Source organism: Solanum pennellii, chromosome 5 (assembly GCF_001406875.1).
Source record: "Solanum pennellii chromosome 5, SPENNV200".
Taxonomy (NCBI): domain Eukaryota; kingdom Viridiplantae; phylum Streptophyta; class Magnoliopsida; order Solanales; family Solanaceae; genus Solanum; species Solanum pennellii.
Genome location: NC_028641.1, coordinates 19,706,314 through 19,729,691, shown reverse-complemented (window position 1 = coordinate 19,729,691; position 23,378 = coordinate 19,706,314).

The window sequence follows — 23,378 nt, the reverse complement described above, 5'->3', positions numbered from 1 at the left end:
ATATATTATATCACCTATCTCTATTTTTTGAGCTCCCACATTATGTTGTCCAAGGGAATTCAACTCACAACCTTAAGGTTGGAAGTGAAGAGTCATTACCATGAGATCAACTCTCTCCTATTATTTGTTTTTGTTTTATCCTTTTTTACTTCATTCACTTCTTTCCAATTTAACTTATCTAGAAACAATATATTATATGATTATTTATACTCATACACAAATGCATGAAATTACCACCCACAATTCGTTCAAATGTAGATTATACATTATGATTTTGTCATTTTATTTATTTATTTTGTAACTTTTTTAAAAATTATTGAGTATAATTATAAATTTATTTAAAATTAAACTTTTGATTTTATTTAAAAAATAAATAATTGGTTCGAGTAGAACATCGATAGCCATAACTTATAGTAGTTCATCATATAATATTTGAAATACTAGTTAGTTCATTTCTTTAATTTGTACTTTCATTTTTTAGTTCATTTGAATTTTCACATTGATGTAAAAAGTTAATAGAAATTCATAAAATATATCGCACATTTGCAATGTCTAAGTTTGTAAGTCGATGCTATTTCTGTATAGTTACTCTACTTACATATGTGGAATTACTATTAAATATATACATATTTATAGACAGAAGCAAATAGATCGACTTAGTCTATGTAGCTTACCAATCACAAACAAATAGACACACACAAAAATTAGCACAAAGACTTGAGAATCTTTTTTTATCGTTCTTATCAATGAAAGTGTATAAAAGAAAAAACAAAAGTGCTTAGCCAACAAATATTAGTGATCTAGTGGTAGAATTGCGTCCGACACACATTAACTATAATATGGATTATTTTTTTCAAATGATGCATTTTATAATTGCATAATTTAATAATATTTATGTATTGAACTTTTTTGTTTTTACAAAATCGACCAAATTTGTTGGTTTTAATATTTTCACTTGTCAGTTAACGAATGAACTCTGTCTATTTCTTATTAAGCACGTGTATTATTCTTTTTGTAAGTTGTCACTTTTAATTGTGAACAAATGTAGAAAAAAATTGTATTTAGCTATGACTTTTTTCGTAGCAAATAGTTAAATTATTCGCTACAAATTTTTAAGTCATCGCTATTTAATCCCTTATATATTTTGTAACAATTTTTTCGTTGTCACTAAATCACAGATTAATTAGAGACAATAAAATATTTGTCACCAATTACTTATATTATTGGTGACGAAATAAATATCATAATTTAATCTAAATTTTCATAGATAAAATTTATTATATTTAACTACGAACTCTAATTTGTTCATATTGTTACAACATATTTTTGGATGAATTTTTTTGTGTCCAAAATTTAATAAATTATAAGAAAAAAAATATTTTTTAATGAATTAGATACATTATTAGTGACGAAATAATATTTCACCCAAAATTATAAATTTGTGACTACACTACTTGACAAATGACACTAATTAATTTTTTGGTGGGAAACTTTAGTGGACAAAACATTGCTACGGATTTTTATGTTTCGTCACTTAAGTATGTGCAACATATATTTAAGCACAAAAGTAAATTTTGTCACTGAAAGCAAAAAATTAGTGAAGAATTTGATGTTGTAGTTTTCATGAAATACATATACTATTAGTGACGAAATAATGTGTCACTGATAACTTTAAATTCGTGTCTAAAACTACTTAACAAAATGATGCCAATTTATTTTTTGGTGGGGAACTTTAGTGGACAAAACTTTGCTACGAATTTTTATGTTCTGTCACTTAGTATGTGTCTCATATTTTTAAGCACGAAAAGTAAAATTTGTCACTAAAAACGAATAATGAGTGACGTATTTGATGTCGTATCTAATAATTTTACATATCATATTTGTTGTAGTGATATTCAGATATGAAATTAAAAAATAAGACAAGGGAGATGATAACATAATAATAGGTAAAACATGAACCATAACGATTAATATTACACCAAATTCAATATACAAATCGAGATTTACAAAAACCCTATGGTTACTGAAACATATCAGTTAATGTCTTGAGCATGTTGACATATTTTATTATAATTTTTATTTGACCCGAATGGGCGTGTTTATGTTGTGATAATTTTTAAATTTTGGCAATGTACTGTTAATTTTGATCAACTATTGGTATGCATATGTATTTTTGGTTGTGCATATTCGTACATTGTATTATATCTTCTAGGTCTTATTTATACTATAGTTCTATCTCAATAGTTGTCTTTATTGTCAAACTAGGGGACTTTGCTTGAGACAAAATCAATGTAAGATATTATAGATAGTTTGGTTGATCACATGTGACTGATATGATCCAAATAACTAAGTCAAGTTTAGAAAGATCTATGATGTTGAGTACTGTTAGTGTTTTCTTTTAGTTGTTGCCATTCCTATAGAGTCGAAAATGCGTGAAGCTGGCACTGATAGTTGCTTTTGTTTGGTTGACATTTTCCATGAGATGTGACTATTTGTCTTCACCTTTTCACGTACCACAGAAGTCCTAATTAACCTTAAAATGAGTATTATCACTCCTTAGTATCAATATTTACAGCAGTAATTTTTTTAATATTACTTAATTTTCTGTAATAGTACAGTTATGTTCATGTAATAGTGCAGTTTTTCATTTCAGTTAAATTAGGAAGTCATGTCCTAGATTCTAAGGGTAGTTATTTTAAGTGTTGTATTTAAAGTATTGTGTGTCTTAGGAAATAAAAAAAGCAGAAAATTACTAAGACTTTGAGTACTTCAAACTTAAGAAATTGCTTGTTCTTTCTGACGAACCAGCGCCATAGGTAAAAAAAAAAAAAGAAACCTTCAAATTATATCTTGCAATGTTCCGTAACTAGATCCTTAACAACGGACCATAACAACTTGGTATCAAAGAAGGGTGTTATGGAAGATCAAATTCAACATCAACGTGCACAATTGGTAAATAATTTCAAAAAAGAACGTGCAACCAATATAGCGAGGTAGAAAGTAGTAAATGATCTTTAAGATGCACTCACAAGGATATAGCGAATTCGAAAGTTGATTCTGAATCAATTGATCATACCAGTCAGAATCAGGGTTGGAAGGGAAAAAGTGGAGTGGCAGGAGGGTTAAAATCAGATGCAACAGGATAAAAATCAGATGCAGGAGGAAGTTCCATCGTTCCTAGGTATACAAAGTTGGATTTTCCACGGTTTATTCGACAAGGGAACCTTTGGGACGTCTGAACAGATGTGACCACTTCTTTCAATACAAATCTACTCGAGATGAAGAAAAAGTTGGACTTGCTTCTTTTCATTTGGAGGGGAATGCACCACTTTGGTTTCTTCAATTAGAGATAGATATGTCTGAACCATCTTGGAATGAGTTCAAACGTTATTGTAACCATTGTTTTGGTCCACCAATAAGAAGTCAGAAATTGGCAGAATTGACTAAGTTACATCAAATTGGTTCTATGGAAAATTACCAAGAAAAGTTTGAGCATTTAGTTTCGTGGGGTGGTACACTCATTCATTTAAAATTAGCTTTACATAATTTACATGCAATTGAGTAGAAAAAAACTAAAAGGTTCTAAGATGAAAGTAATTAAATAGTTTGTTGCTATAAATTTATGTTGATGTCTTCGCATGTCCACATGAAGCTCCGCATCACTAACTTACTGCATTGCACATAGAGGAAGAATGGGTACAGGAAAAGGTTGGGGTGTGGTAAACAGATGCAGCCGCAACTCATAATATGGGGATGCATCTCACCTACATTTCAAATTAAGTTAGAAGCAACAATATCACCATGCTACTTGATATGGGAAATCATTTGTTATTGAAACAACAAATGAAGTGAGACCTAATTGTAATGACCCAGTCGCTTATTTCTTGAATTCTTTTATAAATTTACTATTCTACCTCTCGTGATTTTTGGCCCAAATCATTTTCGAATGCGTTTCGAAATTCATTTAGACATCCAATCAGAAGTTGAGAATTTTAAAAAGTTTGTAAATTTCAAAGGCTAAAGTTGTTAATGTAATGAACCGAACCGTGGCTAATTAATAAAGGGAAAAGGTCGGAAAAAATTAGCTGGCGGCTGTGATATCGCCAAGATGGTTACCTATAGCGGAGTAAGTAGCATCCAGCGCGGGATAGAAGAAACAGAATGTAAATTATAATGCGAAGTCTAATTTTCTCCTTTCTCTTTCAACATCTAAAAGAGGCGTGAATCGCCCATAAGCCCTCCAAAAGCTGATTGGTAAAGAATGATAAAGAGTTTTCTAATATGGGGATGATAAAAGATTGCAGAATCTCGATTATATACAACATTCCCAAGTCCGGAAAAAAGAAACCGAGTAGAAAAACTTTCGCGAGAGCTTGGCGCCAAGGTAGGCTACATTTTATCAATTAAGTAGTGACAAATATGTTATTCACTTCGTGATATCCTGATCTTCACAGTACAATTCATGCTTAGGCTTTGGTGCACTAAAAAGAGAATGTTTGTATTAGTAAACAAGGGGTTACATCAGAAGTATAAGTATGAGGAAGTCTTAGTAAATAAACTACGGCTAGAAGATGGGTTAATTCCTAATTCTGAGGTTGAGGTGGAATTATTCTGATCTCAAATTATTGTGATATTGTATGCATGCGTGGATGCGAAGAATTTTATTGGGTTGAAACAAACCTAATGAGGTAATGATGAATACCACATACCATGAAGTATTGTTGTTCTAGATAAATTGAGTGTTGTACAATTATAGATGCGATTATGATTGTCATTGTCCTAACTGGAATAAGAGGTATCGTACCGATGATATATATATGGAAAGAGTGTCATAATCTGACACTCTAACTTGGATCGGATGACACGTACTGACAAACATATTTTAACGGGTGTTGGGATCGGACACACTAACTTTGAACGGGTGCCACGATCCGACACACTCATAGTTTAGGTATGAGTTCCATGAAAAGTGTCTGACTTGTTATATGTGTGTTATCAGTGCACAAATTGGACTCATTTAGGGCTTTGTTCTAACAGGAATAGTGTCCTCAAATGCTAATTTAGTTTCAATATCTAATGAAAATTCTTATGTTTTAGGTATTTGCGCAAGCATGGACACTTATGCGCAAAAGGGAACAAAAAGGCTGAAAAGAATGAAGAAACTGAAGCTTGAGCATCGTCAAGTACAATTGGCGAGTCGCCGAAGAGATGTACTCTGCACTTTGTTCCATCATGTGAAGCGCTGAAGAAAGTGAATAAAAAATATTATGAAAGGAGCAGTCGGCGCTTCGTGGAAAACTTTTGTGAAGCAATGCTATACCGTCCAATGGTACACAACATGAAGATGTTGAATGCAAGCACAAAATGGCGATGAAACCGAAGAAGGGCGAGTTGTCGGTTCACTCGGCGATCTTGACTAATCTCGCTGAATGGTCCACCACATCACTTAATTTGAATGCTATAAACACTATCCTTAGTTATTAATTTTACAGATTCGAACTTTATTATCATTTTCACAGTAGAATACTATTTTCCTTGTATTTTTTCACAAGTTTGGAGAGGGTTTTTGGGAGACATGAAGAAACAAGGATTTCATCTTCCCCAAATTGTATGTGGATCTTCTCAGTTCTTCTTAATTTTCATATATGAAGGTTTAATTTCTTATATCCATTTGATTTTAGTATCATCTTAGGTGTATTTCATTATTGGTTGATGTGTGGCTAAAAACCTCAATTCTTGGGGTGTGATTTAGCAAATATGAGTTTATATTATTGTTGGGTCTTGCTTGTTGATAGGTTATATGGATTTTAATAGTGATTTAAGGTAGTGATTGTGGTTTCAGTTAATGGGTTTGTAGTTTAAAATATAAACCCACCCATGTGTTTTTGGCTTGCCCGAGATGGAGGTCGTGAAACCAAGTCCTCTAGATTGATGGCCTAAGGAGTGGGTCCACGTGAGGTTCAGCCTGAGAGGGTGAGCCCTAATCCCATATCCTAACACTCAGCTCGAGAAAGTGAGTGGTGTGAAATGTAGGATGGCCTTCATGCGGTAAATGGGTATCCGAGAGGAACACATTTGAAATGGGATCAGTTACTCGAGAGAGAACTTATTTCCATCTAAAGCTTTGCGTAGAAACTATTATCTTGCAAATTTCATATCAAAAGAATATACCCAATGATTAATTTCAACTTGTGTTGTGGTCATTCCCCAAGATATTCTCCCCACACTTGATTTTCCTTATTCTTACTATTCAGACTTTTCTTGTGAAAAAACCTTCCAATCGATATTTTGCACGTTCATGTCACCCCATTGATTTACAATACTTTTATTTGTTAATCTTATTATCTACGACTAATTCGAATGAGATTATAATTGACTACATCTTCTCGAAACCGCTCTCTTTGGACACGACCCCAACCCTTGCTTGGGGTTACAATAATATCAACGATTGCTAACACTCAAACCGTAGGTTAGCGTAATTGGTCGTGATAAGCATCAAAATTACACCATTGTCAAGAAGTAGTGTTACGTGAAGATGTATTTAATCAGAAGTCTTGTTTTTCGTAGTTTTAGTTTTACTAATCTTAATTATTGTTTTCTTTTGCTTGTCTAAAAACCAACACAAAGAAATAAAAATTTATGAGTAATATTGATATCACACATATCATCCTTAATGAAGCTATTGAACCTTAGGGATAACCTAGACACGTTCAAACATGCAGGAGAGGAGACAATTCCAAAATTGTGGCTGAGGTTCAAAGTAATTTGCCAAACATGCTCTTCTCATGGAATGCCTGATAAGACACTGCTGGGTTTCTTGTATCAGGATCTAGAAGACGAAAATAGAAGTATAGCTGAGCACCTTTTCGAAGGAGGAATGCTAAACCAATCGGACGAGATCGTTGAAACACTAGATGATAAAATGGTAGAAACCAACAAAGAAGCCCAAAAGAAATATGAATGGGACAAACTGGTGTCACAAGTAGATTTTCTATCCAAACAAAATGTGATTGGAAGAGCAAGCAAGGGAGAAGGAAAAGATTTTCTCCATTCGAGAGTGCAAAACAGAGAAATGGGCATGAGGGTATGCAAAGTAAAGATACTCTTTAATCATACAACAAAAACTTGACAAGCACGACTAGAAACTGAATTATATGAAGGAAAACATTGATATGCTAAATTAAGTAACTACATCGAACTCCATGACCATTCAGCTGAACAATGCTCAAATCACCCATTTGATGATGGTCACTATCCTTCGTTCGCACGGGATTCATATACTTACACCATGGGTGATTCTTAGTGTTAAGAGTAGTCTTTAACTTGTGTCGTGCCGCGAAGTTAACTCAGGCGCTGTTTGGGAGGAAAGCCAAAACCCCATAGTATCTTATATTTGAATACTAGAAAAATAATGGTGTGTTTTTTTTATAGATTGAAGTCGAAAAGGTGCTAAAAATGTGTAGAATGGCGAGCAGCAAGGTCTATTGGTGAGTCTCCAAAGACGACGTCAATCAATGCTATTCCGCCGTTTGACTCAAGGAACCTTCTAATCCCCGAGTCTCTAAAATTTGGCGATATCAGGTTGGTTCCCGGTGATTCGCTCACCTGATCAGCGACTGCGATGGTTACCGTCGTTTGAACATCCATAGTTGTTGAAAAGTTTTATAAAACTTGACGATGTAAAAAATTTTCTGGCGATGCACCGAATATCTCATAAGTCAAACTGCTTTTGCCGAACGGGAAAGAACTGGATAAGCTTTAAGTCAAAGCACAAAAAGGTAGCTGATGAATCATTCAAGAACGTGGGTTGAATATATACGCATTGGACTGCTGAGAATAGTTGTACAAATCTTAATGAATCACTCAGCTATGCAACAAATGTCCCTATCATACCCTCTGTTGAATGCTACACCTACGGAAGCAGTCCAACTCGAAGAAACTACCTAAAGAGGATTATTATGTAGCCCTATCTTTGTATTTATTTTATTTGACCTTTCGATTGTCCTTATATATTTGAGGATTTTATGATTGTGGTGGGGAGAAGGTCGCTTCTGTTTCTTGACGATGAATACGTGATTTTAATTTGAATTATTTTTTGTGTAGTTGGGTTGTCTATTTAAAATAGCTTTTTATATTGCTTGTGCGATTATTTGAGCTTATGGATCCCTTTTTGGTTTGATTAAAAGTTTTTTCTCACACTTCTGAAAATCTTTAAATTTTCTAAAATTTCCACCACCACTTATATTGAATGTGGTTGTTCTCGTACAAATTTGAGTCTTGGTTTCGATTAATACCGATTACTTGAATATTTCTCTCAATCGAACAAACATGAATGTATGGAGACAACGAATCAAATGAAGTTGCATAGAAAATATGTGAACTATTGGCATCTCGTTTTGATTAGTCATGTATCAAATTTATTTCTCTTGTGATGATATTTGCACACTAGCGAAAGTGTTTAGTCTTGTTTGGCTTTAGTATCAATTTCTTGTGTGATGAGCTTACTTTGAACCGTCCAAGAGTAAACGTATATTTTTCCCGATTAGTCTTATTCATTTATTAAGGTGTTCTCTTGAGATGATCTGAGGCAACTTTAAGCAGTGTGAGCCTATTTGACACATACCTCTTTTGTGACCTACCCCTGAGCGTGTGAAACTCTTTTGAACACCCCTTGACCTTTACCATTCTTTTGAAGAAAAATTGATGAACCCTTTACCTTAATTGATACATCACCTATAATCCTCATGACTTTTGATTTAATAAATAGCCAACTTAAGACAAAAACATAAGTTGGGGTGGGGTTAAAACGAAAAGGAGAAGTCAAGTAGTGTAAGAAAAGTCGCCTTAAACTCATGATGTTGCGAGAAATGGAATCCCTCCATATAAAAAAAGAAAGGAAATGAAAAACTATGAAATAAAAGTTCAATAGAAATTTGCGTTTCCAAGCAATCCATGGAGTAAATAATTGAATCACTTAGAAGTACTACAAGAATAATTGATAGAAAAAGGTGAAGAAATGGAAGCGTTGGGAGCTCCAAAATTAATGAGGATCTTTAGTCACTAAGCCAAAATGACCATACCTTTGCACTCAGTCCCATAACAAGCCTTAGAAAGACCTTTTTTTAATCTTGAGTAAGCCGAACTAAAGTTGATTGTAAAACAAGGGCAAACCTATAACTGAAAACATGTCTTGCGTTCCTCTTTTTTAGAACAGGCGTTGCATCTTATTACTGATCTTTAATGAATAGACCTTCGTGTGTGAATATGGAATCATTCTTTGTGTGACTGTAATGAGATATTGTTGTTGAACTTGAACTTGCATTAGCCAAGTATTGTTAACATTAGAATTTCTGGTAATACTGTGTCACAACTTTAATCTTTGAGTACAAAATTAATTTTGCATAAGTAGTATGAGTCTTGTTGTGTATGTTCATGATTGAGTCTTGTGTAACATTGTTTTAGACATTGCAAATGGTACAAAACTACCCTCCATCCACCTATTTTCTCCAAAATTCCTTTTTATCCCACTTATTAGCTCCAAAATATCCTTTTCATCCACCTTTGGGTTCAAAATTGACCACATATCTAATGGTTTCAAATTTAAACCATTTAAATATTTTTTTAAAATACTTTGAGATCAACTATTTGATTTAATTTGATTTATCAATATCATTTATAAACCAAACCAACCCATTATCCACCCATTATCAATTAAACCCCACCCAGTTACTAAATCAATTCTAATATCAAAATCGCTCCTAAACACTACGAAAATACGACGAAATCACAGATTCCTGAAAATGATATTCAAAATTATCCGAGTCTGAACTGAACCCAAATTAAATTTAGGTTCCGTTGCTTATTTAGGAGAACGGTTTCAATAGGATTCTCTTTCAAGCTTGAATTCGAATTCTATGATTAAATGTAAAGAATTAGTACGTCCCTAATTAATTCATGCACTTTTTTAAATATAATTTAATAAATACTCAGTATTTATAAAAAAAATATTTAAACTTTAATATATTCTTTTTTAAAAAAGTTATCTAATAAGTAACTTCACATAATTGAGTCGAATGAATATGTAAGATGAACATAGAAAGACCTTAAAATTTATCATTAATTTTTAATTCGACACTTGAATTATAATATGTTTTGACTGAGGACTTTAAAGTATGATAATCTACCTCTATAGATATTTTCTCCTCAAATTATTAATTGAGTGTGGTTTAATTAGTTATGGTGGGTGATAGATTGATTTATAAATGATATTACTAATATAAATTTGAAGAAATAGCTAATAGCTATGCATTAAAAAAATATTTAAATAGTTTAAATTTAAAATTGCTAAATAAGTGGTAAATTTTGAAGTCAAAAGTGGATGACAAGGGTATTTTAGGGTCAATAGGTGGATGGGAAATGTATTTTGGAGCCAATATATGGATGAAGGGTAGTTTTGTACCATTTCTAATACTTCGAGAATATTTTAGGCCCTTTTTAACGAAAAAAGATCTAAAATACCCTCGAAGTATTGAAAATGGTACAAAACGAACCTCCATCAACCTATTGGCTTCAAAATGCCTTTTTCACACACCTATTGGCTCCAAAATAACCTTTTCATCTACCTTTAGGTTCAAAATTAACCACTTAATTAACAGTTTCAAATTTAAACCACTTAAATATTTTTTTAAAATACTTGGCGCTCAACTATTTGCTATAATTTAAATTGTCAATATCATTTATAAATCAATCCACTACCCACCCATTACTAATTAAACACCACTCAATTAATAAATAAAATTCTAATGTTTTGCATAAAAAGAAAACCTTTATAACATTAAATAAAAACGTGCATGCCCAAGAAAACTTCAAATGCCTTTAATAAAGATTGGTGGCGGAATCTTTTCTATTACCTACACTTTATCTCTATAATCCTCAATACCCTTCTAAAAAATCTAATGTCCTAGAAGAATCCCCTCTATCACGATGAAGTTGCACTTTTCCCAATTGGGCACAAGATTGAACTCTTCACACTGTTTCATTACCTCAGCCAAATGAATCACATAATCATCAAAATGAGCCACCTACCACAGAGAATTCATCCATACATACCTCAATAGTGTCCTCTGTCATATCGTATCATACAATACTAGAAGGTCACTGGAGAATTACACAATCCAAATGACATTTGTTTGAATGCGAAAGTCTATAAGTGAAAGTGAAGGTGGTCTTGTAGAAAAGTGGAAATCTGAGTGTAGCCCGAATACAATCAAGAAAACAGTACTAATCCATACCACTAAGGCAGTCCAACATCTACTTCATCAACGATATGGGAAAGTGGTCCTTTTCTTTCTAAGAATTTGATTTCAGGTAGTCCATGAATACTCTCCATCCAGTTATGGGCCGCATCAAAACAAGCTTGTTTTTTGCATTAGGACCCTTACAAATCCCACCTTTCTTGGGCACAAGCTGAATAGGCTAAACCCAACTACTATTTGTGCTAGGATAAATGACTCCAGAATCCAACCACTTCATGATTTCTTTTTTCACTAGTTGTTGCTTAGGCGGATTTAGTCTCCTTTGGTGATCGATCCTAGGTTTTATGGTCCGACATGAGTTTGATTTTTTGAGAACAAATGCTAGGAGGAATGCCAATAATGTCTACAATATTACATTCAATCATCCTCTTGAACACTTACATAGAGAAATAAATGCCTCAACTTGCATCTCACTCAAATCGCCTGCGATGATGACCAGTTAAGTACAATCTCTTCCCATGAATACATACCTGAAATGCGATGGTAGAGACTTTAGCTCCAATTTTCGAGCATCTTTAACAAATTGTTTTGTGGGTGAAGATTCTTGAGTCTTCCTATCTAGCTAAATTTTTATTGGATTGGAAAGAAATTCAAATATATCAAGTGTCGTGACACTGACTTGAGATTGCTTTCTCGCTACATGGACCTACATATATTAAAAGTTACATCATCACTATTTAATCAAAACTTCATCTTTCCTTTTTCCATATCGACCAAGGAGCGCCTTGTAGCAAACAATTGTCTTCCTAGAATGATGGGAACTTCAAAATCAACCTCACAATCAAGTATCATGAAATCCAATGGAAATATAAATGACTACACTTTCACAAGTACGTCTTGGAGAACGCCAATGGGCTCTTCACATTTGTATCAACTATGAGTAGTCACATCACAGTTAGTTTTGAAGCCCCTAAACCCTAATTTTTTTAAAAAATATAAAATGTCATCAGAAAAAAACTAGCACCCAAGTCATACACCGCCGTCGTAGAATCCAACAATCCGATTGTACAAGGAATAGTGAAAGAACCAGTACCTTTTTTCGTCTACACAAGTGACCTAGTAGAAATATCACTAAAATGTTGAAATCAATCATCTTCAAAACTGACGGACCTCTTCTTTGTCACAAAATATTTCATAAATTTTGCATTCCAAGGCATTTGCTCCAAAGTTTCTATCAACGGAACATTGATGGAAAATTTTTTCAACATAGTGATAGACTTGCAGTATTTTGCCTCTTCATTCTTCTTCACAAACCATTGTGGGAATATAGGTGAGGTCTATGCATGGTAACAACTTTTTGGGTTATCTCTGCTTCCTTTATTGTTGCATTTTATTAGACTCTCAAGTAATCTCAATCTCATTATCATCTTTGCTAACCAAAATTTCACCCTCAGATGGCATAGGTGAATCAATGGTCCATTTGAGCCCTTGAGTAATGACAGTCATACAATGCCCATAATTCATCGAAATCTTGATGGTGTTACTAAGATATGTTCTAGGCTGAATTAGGTTTACTATAGTGGGCAAATTATTCATCTGTTGCTTGAGTTGCTTCGTCGACACTGCATGAGCATCAATTTTTTGACAAACTCCACACAAGTCATTTCACATCTCCTTCACATTCTCTTCAGTCGAATTGAATCTCTTCATCATCTTCTGCATAATATCCTCAATCTGTGACATATTATCCCCTCTTCCTTATTACCAGATTCGTGCTTTGGAAGTGAAACATAAGGCCCAACTCTCTCGTTTTTGTTTCCATACTTATTGTGGTTGTAGTTGTTATCTTAGAAATAAATAGTCACCATCCCGGACATAGTTACCCTCTCGATTGTAGTTGTAATAGTTCTGACCAAGGTTTCCTTGACCCTAGCTCCAATTATTTAAATTGGAACCATAGGCATTGTCTTGCAAACCCCCCGTGTGATCATTCACCAAGTAAGCATCCTCCTCATTGTAGAATTTCTGAACCGGTTGTGGTGGAGTCCTAGTTAAGTAGTTTACCGCATTTTCCTTTTCACGACCTCCACTTACATATTTCAATACGAACCCAAGTTATGCCCTTATCTTACCCATCCCCTCACTAATGTTATCGACATATTTACTAGCGCAACTTGAACTGCAAATGTGTTGATTCTTTTGTCTGACATTTGAGTTTCTCCATGCTTTATTGTTTTGGGAAATCTTGTGTAGTTCCTCAGCAATATCCTCAAAAATGCACTCACCATATGATCTTCCAGCGATAGTATCGAGCACAACCTTACCATTGTCATCCTGAACTTTGTAGAAATACTCCTTTAATGAGTCATTAAATGCAATGATTAAGAAAAATTATTATGAATGCAGTGAACCTATTGCACGAACTAGTTACACACTCTCAAGTAGATTCGGCCAAAGTTGTTCAGTTTGTGTTTATGATTCAGCTTTTTACAATGGAAAATACTTTTTCTTGAATACTTTGTGCGATTGGTCCCATGTGTGAATTGAGTTGTACGGAAGCTTAGAGAACCATAGTACAACATCACCGGTCAATTATAAAGGGAAGACTCTCAAACCTATGACGTTCATATCTAACTCAGGTCGCCCCACACAACTCTTGTAGGAACTCCTCCACTTAGCCAATTTCCCGTGTGGATATTTCGAATCCATACCGAAAATAACCCCTAGAATTAAGCATCTATATAAAAATTCTTATAACCTCAAATGTATTCTCTAGAGGTAGTGTAGGTAGAACAATGGGTCCTTGTGTTTCAATTCTTCTAAACTAGATCCTATAATTAACACGCACTCTTGGTTCTGTTGTATCTTGAATCCTCAATGCATCTCCAAGTTAAATATCGATAAGAACCGAAGCATTCTAATTAACAACCCAGGAGGTTGCACCTCAACTCCATCACTAGATTCCGTCTCATTGGATTGATTTGGACCCCTTAATTTTTCATCGTTCTCAAACTTTTGTTCATCTATGGATCATCTGGGGTCAATGGTTCGGCTCGACTTAGTGTACTTGACATACACTAGATTAGAAACCCGTGGAAAACAAAACAAAAGTAAACATAAATTTAGCAGATAATTGACTAAAGTTCAATAATGTTGTTAAACTTAATCTAACCTTATTCCCCTGCAGCGGTGCCAAAATTCAATACGTTCAAATTACACACCCTTAAGAAAAAGTAAGCAATCGTTGTCATATAAAGAACCAAACTTGTCGGTTAGGGTCGATCCCACAAGGAATACGGTTTAGACTTAAACTTAACTCAATATTATATTCGCTCAGTGAACTTGTTTCTTTGCCAAATAAGTAAAGGGGGATTTATGTAAGAAAATAAGCGATTGTTGTTATGTAACAAGTGAGCTGGATTCAAATTATTTTATCACTGAGAGAGGAAAACTAAGGTGTTTGTGCTCTCCATAAGCTTAACATGGTAATGTTAATTATAGTTATCCTTTCCTAGTGTATCACATGGAAAGTTGGTAAGTTAGGTATCTCTAAGTGATTGGTCCTCCATGTAGGAAATTTCACTCAGCACGTTGGTCAGGCTACATGTGTATAATTTACTAACTCTTACCTTTACCTCAAATTAGACATTACATCAATGTATTACTTAGTTCTCTTTCTATCACCAATTGAATTATACTATTAGATATTATCACACTAAATCTTTGTTGATAATTCTTTTCTTATTAACTACCTTCTTGTTCCCGCAAGTAGCAATAAGGCGAGTTCTAACGTGTGCCTCGTTAAAAAGACTTCTAAGTGAAAGAATGACCAATGCATGCATCAACACTATTCAATAATTATTTCGATATTATTCATAAGTTGTTAATAGCTCATGGTTCACAACCCTTGTGGTGGATTTAGTTACTAATGATTGAAAGAACACAATTCATATTTTGATAAAGAGAATTCATTAACTTACGATTAAATTAGAAAACAGTCGTAATCTCCAATTGAATTGCAAAGCAAAAATCTTATAAACCAAAATCCCCAAATTAAATTGCTAAGGTTTGAAAGTTAATTCCCAAGAAAGTATCAAAAACTAATAGTAAAAAATAATGTCAAAAAAACCAACTAAAAACGAGGTTTACATACCCTATTTATAAAAATAAAATGTCCTAAAAAGTGAAGGAAATAAGGAAATAAAACTTCTAGACATGACTTTGATCGACAAGATTGACCTACGGATTGTGAATCGACCTACGGACGGTGAATCGACCTACGATCCGAAAGTGTTTTCTTTAGTCAGACACTTTGAATTTTTTCCACAAGGATCAGAACCTTCAACTTTTAGATACAAACAACAGATGTGTAATACATACCATAGGTTAACCTAAGGTCCATGGGTCTCTTTCAATGTGTCTACAATTAAAAATTTTAATCAAGTACTGGAACTCCAAATATTTAATCTCATTAACGTATGTGCAGGACGGACCGTGGGTTGACCTATGCCCTGTCAATGCCTTGTGTGGATTCATACTTAGTCAAACTTTCCTTATGATCATTGCACGCCTACCCACGACGGACCATGACAGGACCTACGGTCCGTAGATCACCTCTATAGGTGTCTCCTTCTAAGGAATTTCAGTTGTCATCTCTCTCGACCTCATCCAAGCATATTTCATACAAATATAACACATTAAACATTAGTCATCATACAAAAAGACCTAGACACACACAAATCTTAAGTGCAATATATTAAAATAGCATAAATTCACGGTATATCAGTTTCGGCTACTGATATTGTATCGAACGGGATCGTTACGAAAAGTTATATGATGAAAAAAACTAAGTGATGTGGTTCGAACTAGTGATATAATATCGAAGAGAAGGAAAAATGGTTATAGATAGTGATATTGTGCTGAAGAAAAATGGTTTCAACAAGAGTTCAATCCATTCGACACTTGTGATAGATCGACTTGGTACTTGAGAATAACCTTCTTGGTACTTGTGATTGGAAAACTTGATATTTATTAATGGGATAATGCCCAACTATACCCTCAACCTATCCCCGAAATTTCAGAGACACACTTATACTATACTAAGGTCCTATTACCCTCCTGAACTTTTTTTATAAATAATTTTCTACTCCTTTTTGGCCTACGTGGCACTATTTTGTTGGGTCAACCCTGGTTGACTTTTTTTCAACCTAGTGCCACGTAGGCCAAAAAGGGGTAGAAAACTACTTATAAAATAAGTACGGAGGGGTAATAGGACCTTAGTATAGTATAAGTGTGTCTCTGAAATTTCTGGCGAAGGTTGAGGGGGTACTTGTGTATTTTCCCTTTATTAATTGGTAAACTTCGATTGTTGGATTTTGATTGTTAAGCCTTTGGAATTGTGTATTGTAAAATTGTTATGTTGGACTGATTTATGCATGTTGTATTTTGAAGACTTTCAGTTTGTATGAGAGGAGTACTCGTAGTGTAGCATAATTTTGATTTCTTATAGGGTTCTTGTTTATTCCAATGGTGTTCGGTACTCACTCCTTGCTTCTACACTTATGTAGGTTCCGATGCTAGTTCTGTGTTATTCTCTTCTTCTTCCCCATTCTCTGTGGCTCAACAAATATTTTCTGAGTTAGCTGCTTCTCAGACTCATGGGCCCTCTTCTTCCTTTATATTAATGGTTAGTTATATTAGATAAATAAAGACTTTTGAAACATGTAATTATCATTCATTTCCGTCTTAATACATTAGTGGAATTAACAAGTGACACAAGGTTTTAAGTTATATTAGAATGACTAATTTTTTTGCTCGTTTATTTATCATGTCTCCCTTTCTGCATTTCATAACTTTTTTGGGTTTGAGGCTGACTTGTCATAGTGGGATAGACGAGTGCAATCACTTCTACTTTTTGGTAGTCAGACTAACTTATTCTTAATTTTGTTTTATAATTCTAGAAACTATAAATGCCTATTTATACGATCTTAATAAGGTGGTTGTTAATTCTGCTTTATCTGGTTTGTAAGTTCATAAGATGCTATGGTCGAGAGTAGAATTTGTTGCTACCTTGTGATAGAATCTTTGATTGTTGAATCTAATGTTGTCTCTTAACTCGTCTTAGAGATATAAGGTTTGGAAAGGCGCATATTGATAGCCTTGTCTCTGTGTTATCATTGTTTTTCTCTTAAAGATAACCTTACAACATTTTTAGGAAGAGGCAACTCTTTTCAAACATGGATTGAAAAGAGGAGTAAAAATTATTGGGCCATTGTGGGGTGTTGCTATGAAGGCCAAGGGACCACTAGAGTGGTTCGAGTTATAACATTCAAGGGAATGGTACAGTGGTCCAAGACAGTCATTTTATGGATAATAATATGTTAGACAAATATTTTTCCATCAAGCTGGGTCGATCCTAGCCTTACCCGATTAGATCCAATTTAAGACTCAGTCAACTAAACATGACATAAACTCAATTAAATTGTAGTTCTTTCTTCCCCTCTTNTTTTGACAATACTTGAATATACTTAAAAATATTCATTCGGATGATTAATTTAAAAAACACAAATGTTTTTTAAATCTTAAATGGTGATTTATGGATGATTGAAAAAGTTACAACGCTTGTCAAAGCACATTATTATTTTTTCTCATTTTGGATAAACAATATTTAGTTGAAGAAGTATGTTGCTTTCGAATATATTTTAAACAAAATCTTGTTTAAATTGTTTTTATTAATGTCTGATACTCACCAATCTATTACTCGATTCACGTTATATATATATTTCTATATTAGTTTTAAGACAAGTCAATCTGAAAAAATTGCATCAAAAACTCTTGTCAAACTAATGTGCTGCTAATAGTGTTAATATTAAAAGAAATATTTTATTCATTTTAAGAAAAAAACTCAAGATGAAAAGAAATTAATTGAAGATGTCTTACTAATTTTTTTTATGAAAGGAATATGTACATTAATAGCTCTGATGAAATAATTTCCTTTTACGGTCAATAAGATAAATATTAAGCATACTCGGATCTTTATATATATAAAGATCCGAGTATGCTTAATATTTATCTTATTGACCGTAAAAGGAAATTATTTCATCAGAGCTATTAATGTACATATTCCTTTCATAAAAAAAATTAGTAAGACATCTTCAATTAATTTCTTTTCATCTTGAGTTTTTTTCTTAAAATGAATAAAATATTTCTTTTAATATTAACACTATTAGCAGCACATTAGTTTGACAAGAGTTTTTGATGCAATTTTTTCAGATTGACTTGTCTTAAAACTAATATAGAAATATATATATAACGTGAATCGAGTAATAGATTGGTGAGTATCAGACATTAATAAAAACAATTTAAACAAGATTTTGTTTAAAATATATTCGAAAGCAACATACTTCTTCAACTAAATATTGTTTATCCAAAATGAGAAAAAATAATAATGTGCTTTGACAAGCGTTGTAACTTTTTCAATCATCCATAAATCACCATTTAAGATTTAAAAAACATTTGTGTTTTTTAAATTAATCATCCGAATGAATATTTTTAAGTATATTCAAGTATTGTCAAAATATACATTTCAATATTCCTAAAAATATTTAAAATGTTCCCTTGTATAAATATTTAATTATGTACATCCTTGAATGAAAGTATACTTTTGTTTTTTTTAAAAAAAAACATAATGAAGGAAATGAATAAATAAATATGTTTGCAATAACTTTATGACCATTTTCTATGGATGCTACTTGAATTTAAACAATATTAATATTTTCCGTGATGAGTTGGTCACCATGATACTGGAGCCATAAGTAAATATATTTTAGGATGATTCTATCTAGTTTTTATCTAATATCCATTCATTTAGTGTTTTCCAAAGTATTTCTTGATAACAATAAAAAATCTCCAATTTAAACTTTTAGAAATATACAGAACAAAAATTTTCTTTATAAATAGGAGTCGATCCTAGAAAATTGCAACAACTACTTGTACAACAAAACCAATTTATGCCTCATATACAAACACACACATTTCTCCTCCCCTTTATCCACAACCAGAAAAAAAGAGAACTATGCTTTAATTTAAGATGACCATAAAAGAGAAGTCTTACATAATCAAAGAAAGAAAGGGATCTTGAAAAATCTGATGAACTGAAAACACTTTGTGATGTTATAGTTGCTACCATCATATATAGTTCTTACATAAATGAACCATATATATTTCCAAATTATGATGTGGTACACAACACTTTTATAAAGTTAAAGGAGATGCCGACAATGGAGAGAGCTAAAAACACGGTGACAAGAAAAGATTTCACCATGCGAAGGATCAAGAAGTTTGGATGAAAACTTCAAAAGGTTAGAAAGGAGAATAAGGTCAAGGAAATGACAAATTAGATGTATGGGTGTTTAAGAGAAAAATTGTTTATGACGACATGTACCCTTCTGGTCTCAATTACCTAAATTGAGCAATCAACAAAAAATCTCAAACACGCATGTGAACTAATGATAAAAGAGGTTGATGGAGAGGGTTCTACATCGAATGCCCCTTAACCCATTATTGAACAAATAGTACCTAGTCGGAACAACTTTTAAGTACCAAAGGATCCTTACCCTCTATTGTTTTCACAAATCTTTCCTCCAATGGTTCCATAATTTATTTATCCAATGCTATTTTGGTATGTAGCATAATTTTTACGTGAAATGGAGGGAAGATGAAAAGAGAGGAACTTGGAAAGTTGAGAACTTGAAAAGTCCTCTTATGCGTTAGTGAAAAAAGATATTTATCCCTCATCAGGGGTGGAAAGAAAAATAGAAGAGTTTCAATATAAAAAAAATTCTATTAATTGTTAAAAGGGTTGGAAAGAAGGAACCTCCTTCGCCGTCTTCTCTCGCTCGACTTGTCTTTGGCTTTTGCTTTGGAACTAATGATAAAAGAGGCTGATGGAGAGGGTCGTACATCGAATGCCCCTCAACCCATTATTTAACCAATGGTACCTAGGAGGAATTGGAAATTTGTGAACTTGAAGAGTTTTTTCACGAATCTTTACCCTCTATGTTTTTTCACAAATCTTTCCTTCAATGGTTTCACAATTGATTCCTCCAATTCCTGTTGGGTATGTACGAAGAGTTAATTAGAAATTGAGGAAAGATGAAAAGAGAGGAACTTGGATAGTTGTGAACTTGAAGAGTTAAGAATTTGAAAAGTTCTCTTTATATTCTTTAGTGAAAATGCATTTGTCAATAATCGGTGGTGGAAAGAAAAATAAAAGATTATAAATATAGAAACACTCCTATTACTTGTAAAAAAGGATTGGAAAGAGGACCCCACTCACGCCATCATCGTCGTTGCTCACTCGGCTATGCTTCATCTTTGGCTTTTGCTTAGGAAAATGACTGATCCGAAGATTATTTTCAAAAAAATATATTTTAATTTTTAGTTAATTATTTAATTAATTAAATTAAATTATATGGCCAAACATTTCAATTTATTAGTTAATTAACATATATATTTCGATTGTTTATTTATTTGATTGACCCGACTAAGATCCGTGTACCACCCATTTTTTAATTCTTCCCATTTTGTTTGAATTTCCTGCCATTGGAAGTCATTGTCGTAAATGTTGCAACTTTCAGGAACAACCACAACTGTTTGAAAGGTTCCAACTTTCATAAATGGTTGTGTGGATTCTGAAAGGGTTGCCACCTTTCAAAATCAGTTCCTCTTGCGTATAAATACATTAATTCTTTAGACTTTCAATATGAAATTTTCTAACTTCTTCTTCTTTTGCACAAAAGTTTCATGTTCTTGACTATTGTTGAGTGGTTCGTTGACACCTAAGTTTTGGGTATCAATATGCTGGTGATTCAAATTATTTTATCCTTGGAGGACATATTCCCAACTAAACCTCGGATTCTAGAGGAAAATAATTTCCTTAAGGGTACACGGTGCATTCAATGATCTTATATTTTCCGTTCTGTCATTTTTCAGATTCTTGTATGTTTTATATTATAAGTATCTCTTGTTTTCCATTCCCACATATTTTAGTGGTTGTGAATTAACTTTTGTTCTTCTAATCTTACAAGTTCATTAAACTTTTGTTAGTGCGTGTTTCTGCAAGTTTGTTCAAATAAGTAATTATTTTTTAAATACAGATTGGCAACATGCCACAACACATGGCAGTTTAAAAACCAGCTGGACTGACCCCTTCAACGCCATAAAAAATTGTGGACTCTCTGATTCCTTCCCCAATATTGGATTCCCTTATGTCTTCACCAATGATTGATTCTACGATGCCATCACTAATGATGGCTCTTCCCATGTATTCTCTTGAGACACCTTCAATGACACAACAAATGGAACCTACAAAGGATATCCTTGCGATCAGTGTATCACCATCAATAAATAACAATAACAATTCCTCGTTTATCTTAAAAGATTGTCCTCCAATCTTAAGGTTGCTCAGCTGTAATAATGACGTTGTGATGACATTATTGGATGATTCGTTTTCTAAAAATATTAATGTGGAAGATCAAACCACACCAAAAGATCCTCACAACCAATGTGTTATTTTTAATTCTTACAATTTTCTATGTACAAATGGTCATATGGACTATTTAGTGGTTTAGTATTTTTTTCATATCTAAATTGTTACATTGGACTGTCAAAATAATTTTCCCTTCATCCTCCTTTCAAGTGTCATTTTGTCGTATTCCTCGATTTGTTTCAAAGTTTGTAATTTCGTTCACTTACTAAATTAATGGTCAATTATTCTAATGTTTATTATGTTGCATATAGAAAGATTTTATGGGTAATGGAGGGAACATGACAAGACGAATTGAAAAGATTCTCTGATGCTTTCGGAAAATACATTTCTTCCTCATTGGTGGTGGGAAGAAAATTACAATGTTTAAATATAGAAACACTTCTACTAGTTGTTAAAAGGGTTGGAAAGAGGGGCCCCTTCGTGCCGCCGTCTTTGTCGCTCAGCTCGGCTCGACTTTATCTTCGGTTTGGATTTGGAAAATAATGTAGAGATTATTGTTTGGAGATAATATGTTTTACTTAAATATTTAACAAATTAAATTAAATTAAATGGACAAACATTTAATTATTTAATTAATGAAGCAAAATGTTCTGACCCTACTCAAATTCGCGTGACCCATTTTATTTTAATTTCCCGCTTTTGGAGATGATTGTTCTGAAAAGTTGCAACTATTAGGAAAAACCATGACCTTTTGAAAGGTTGCAAACTTTCATGAGTTTTAATATGGATTATGAAATGTTTCAACCTTTATGAACCAATTTCTCTTTTCTATAAATACTAGTAATTCTTCAGACTTATTCACTTATGAAAATTTATGATTTCTTCTTCTTCTGAAAAGAATCTATTTGTGTGCTTTACTTCCATTTAGTGGTTCTCTTACCCTTTTGTATTTGGTATTAATACATTAGTGATTGATATCATTTTATCTTCGGAGGATATATTCCAAATCAAAAATCAGATATTAGAGGGGAAAATAAACCTTAAGGGACACAACACATTCAGTGGACTTGATCTTCTTTTCATTATGTTAATTACATATTCCGGTATGTTTTACATATATTAGTTTGTGGTAATCAATTTATATTTTTCACTTTTTGATTTAAAACTTTGGTAACTTAGTGTTTATGTAAATATTTTGTAATCAGTAGTATAGTTTTAAGCACAGATTAGATAACATTCTTAAGAAAATTGACTATTTCTTTTTTAATTTGTGTTTCTTGTTGAGAAAAAAAATCTTGGTGGTCTTGTACTCCTATTAAGTTTGTAATTTAAGTTATCTATCACTGAGTCATTTGAATCGGTTTCTGTTTTGCACCAACCCAAGCTTATGTAGTACTAAAAGGGGAAGCGGAAAAATTCTCTGGTGTGAATTTCAAAGGATGGAAGCAACATGTATTTTTCTAGCATGCCACTCTTTGTTTGCAGAATTTTACCATTAAAAAAACACCAGTGTGTGTTGGTGATATGTCATATACAGAATAATTCATGATCATTGAAACATGGAAAATTCGGACATCCTATGTAAGGGCTACATTTTGTGCGCTTTAGATAATGACTTATAGAATGTCTATAGT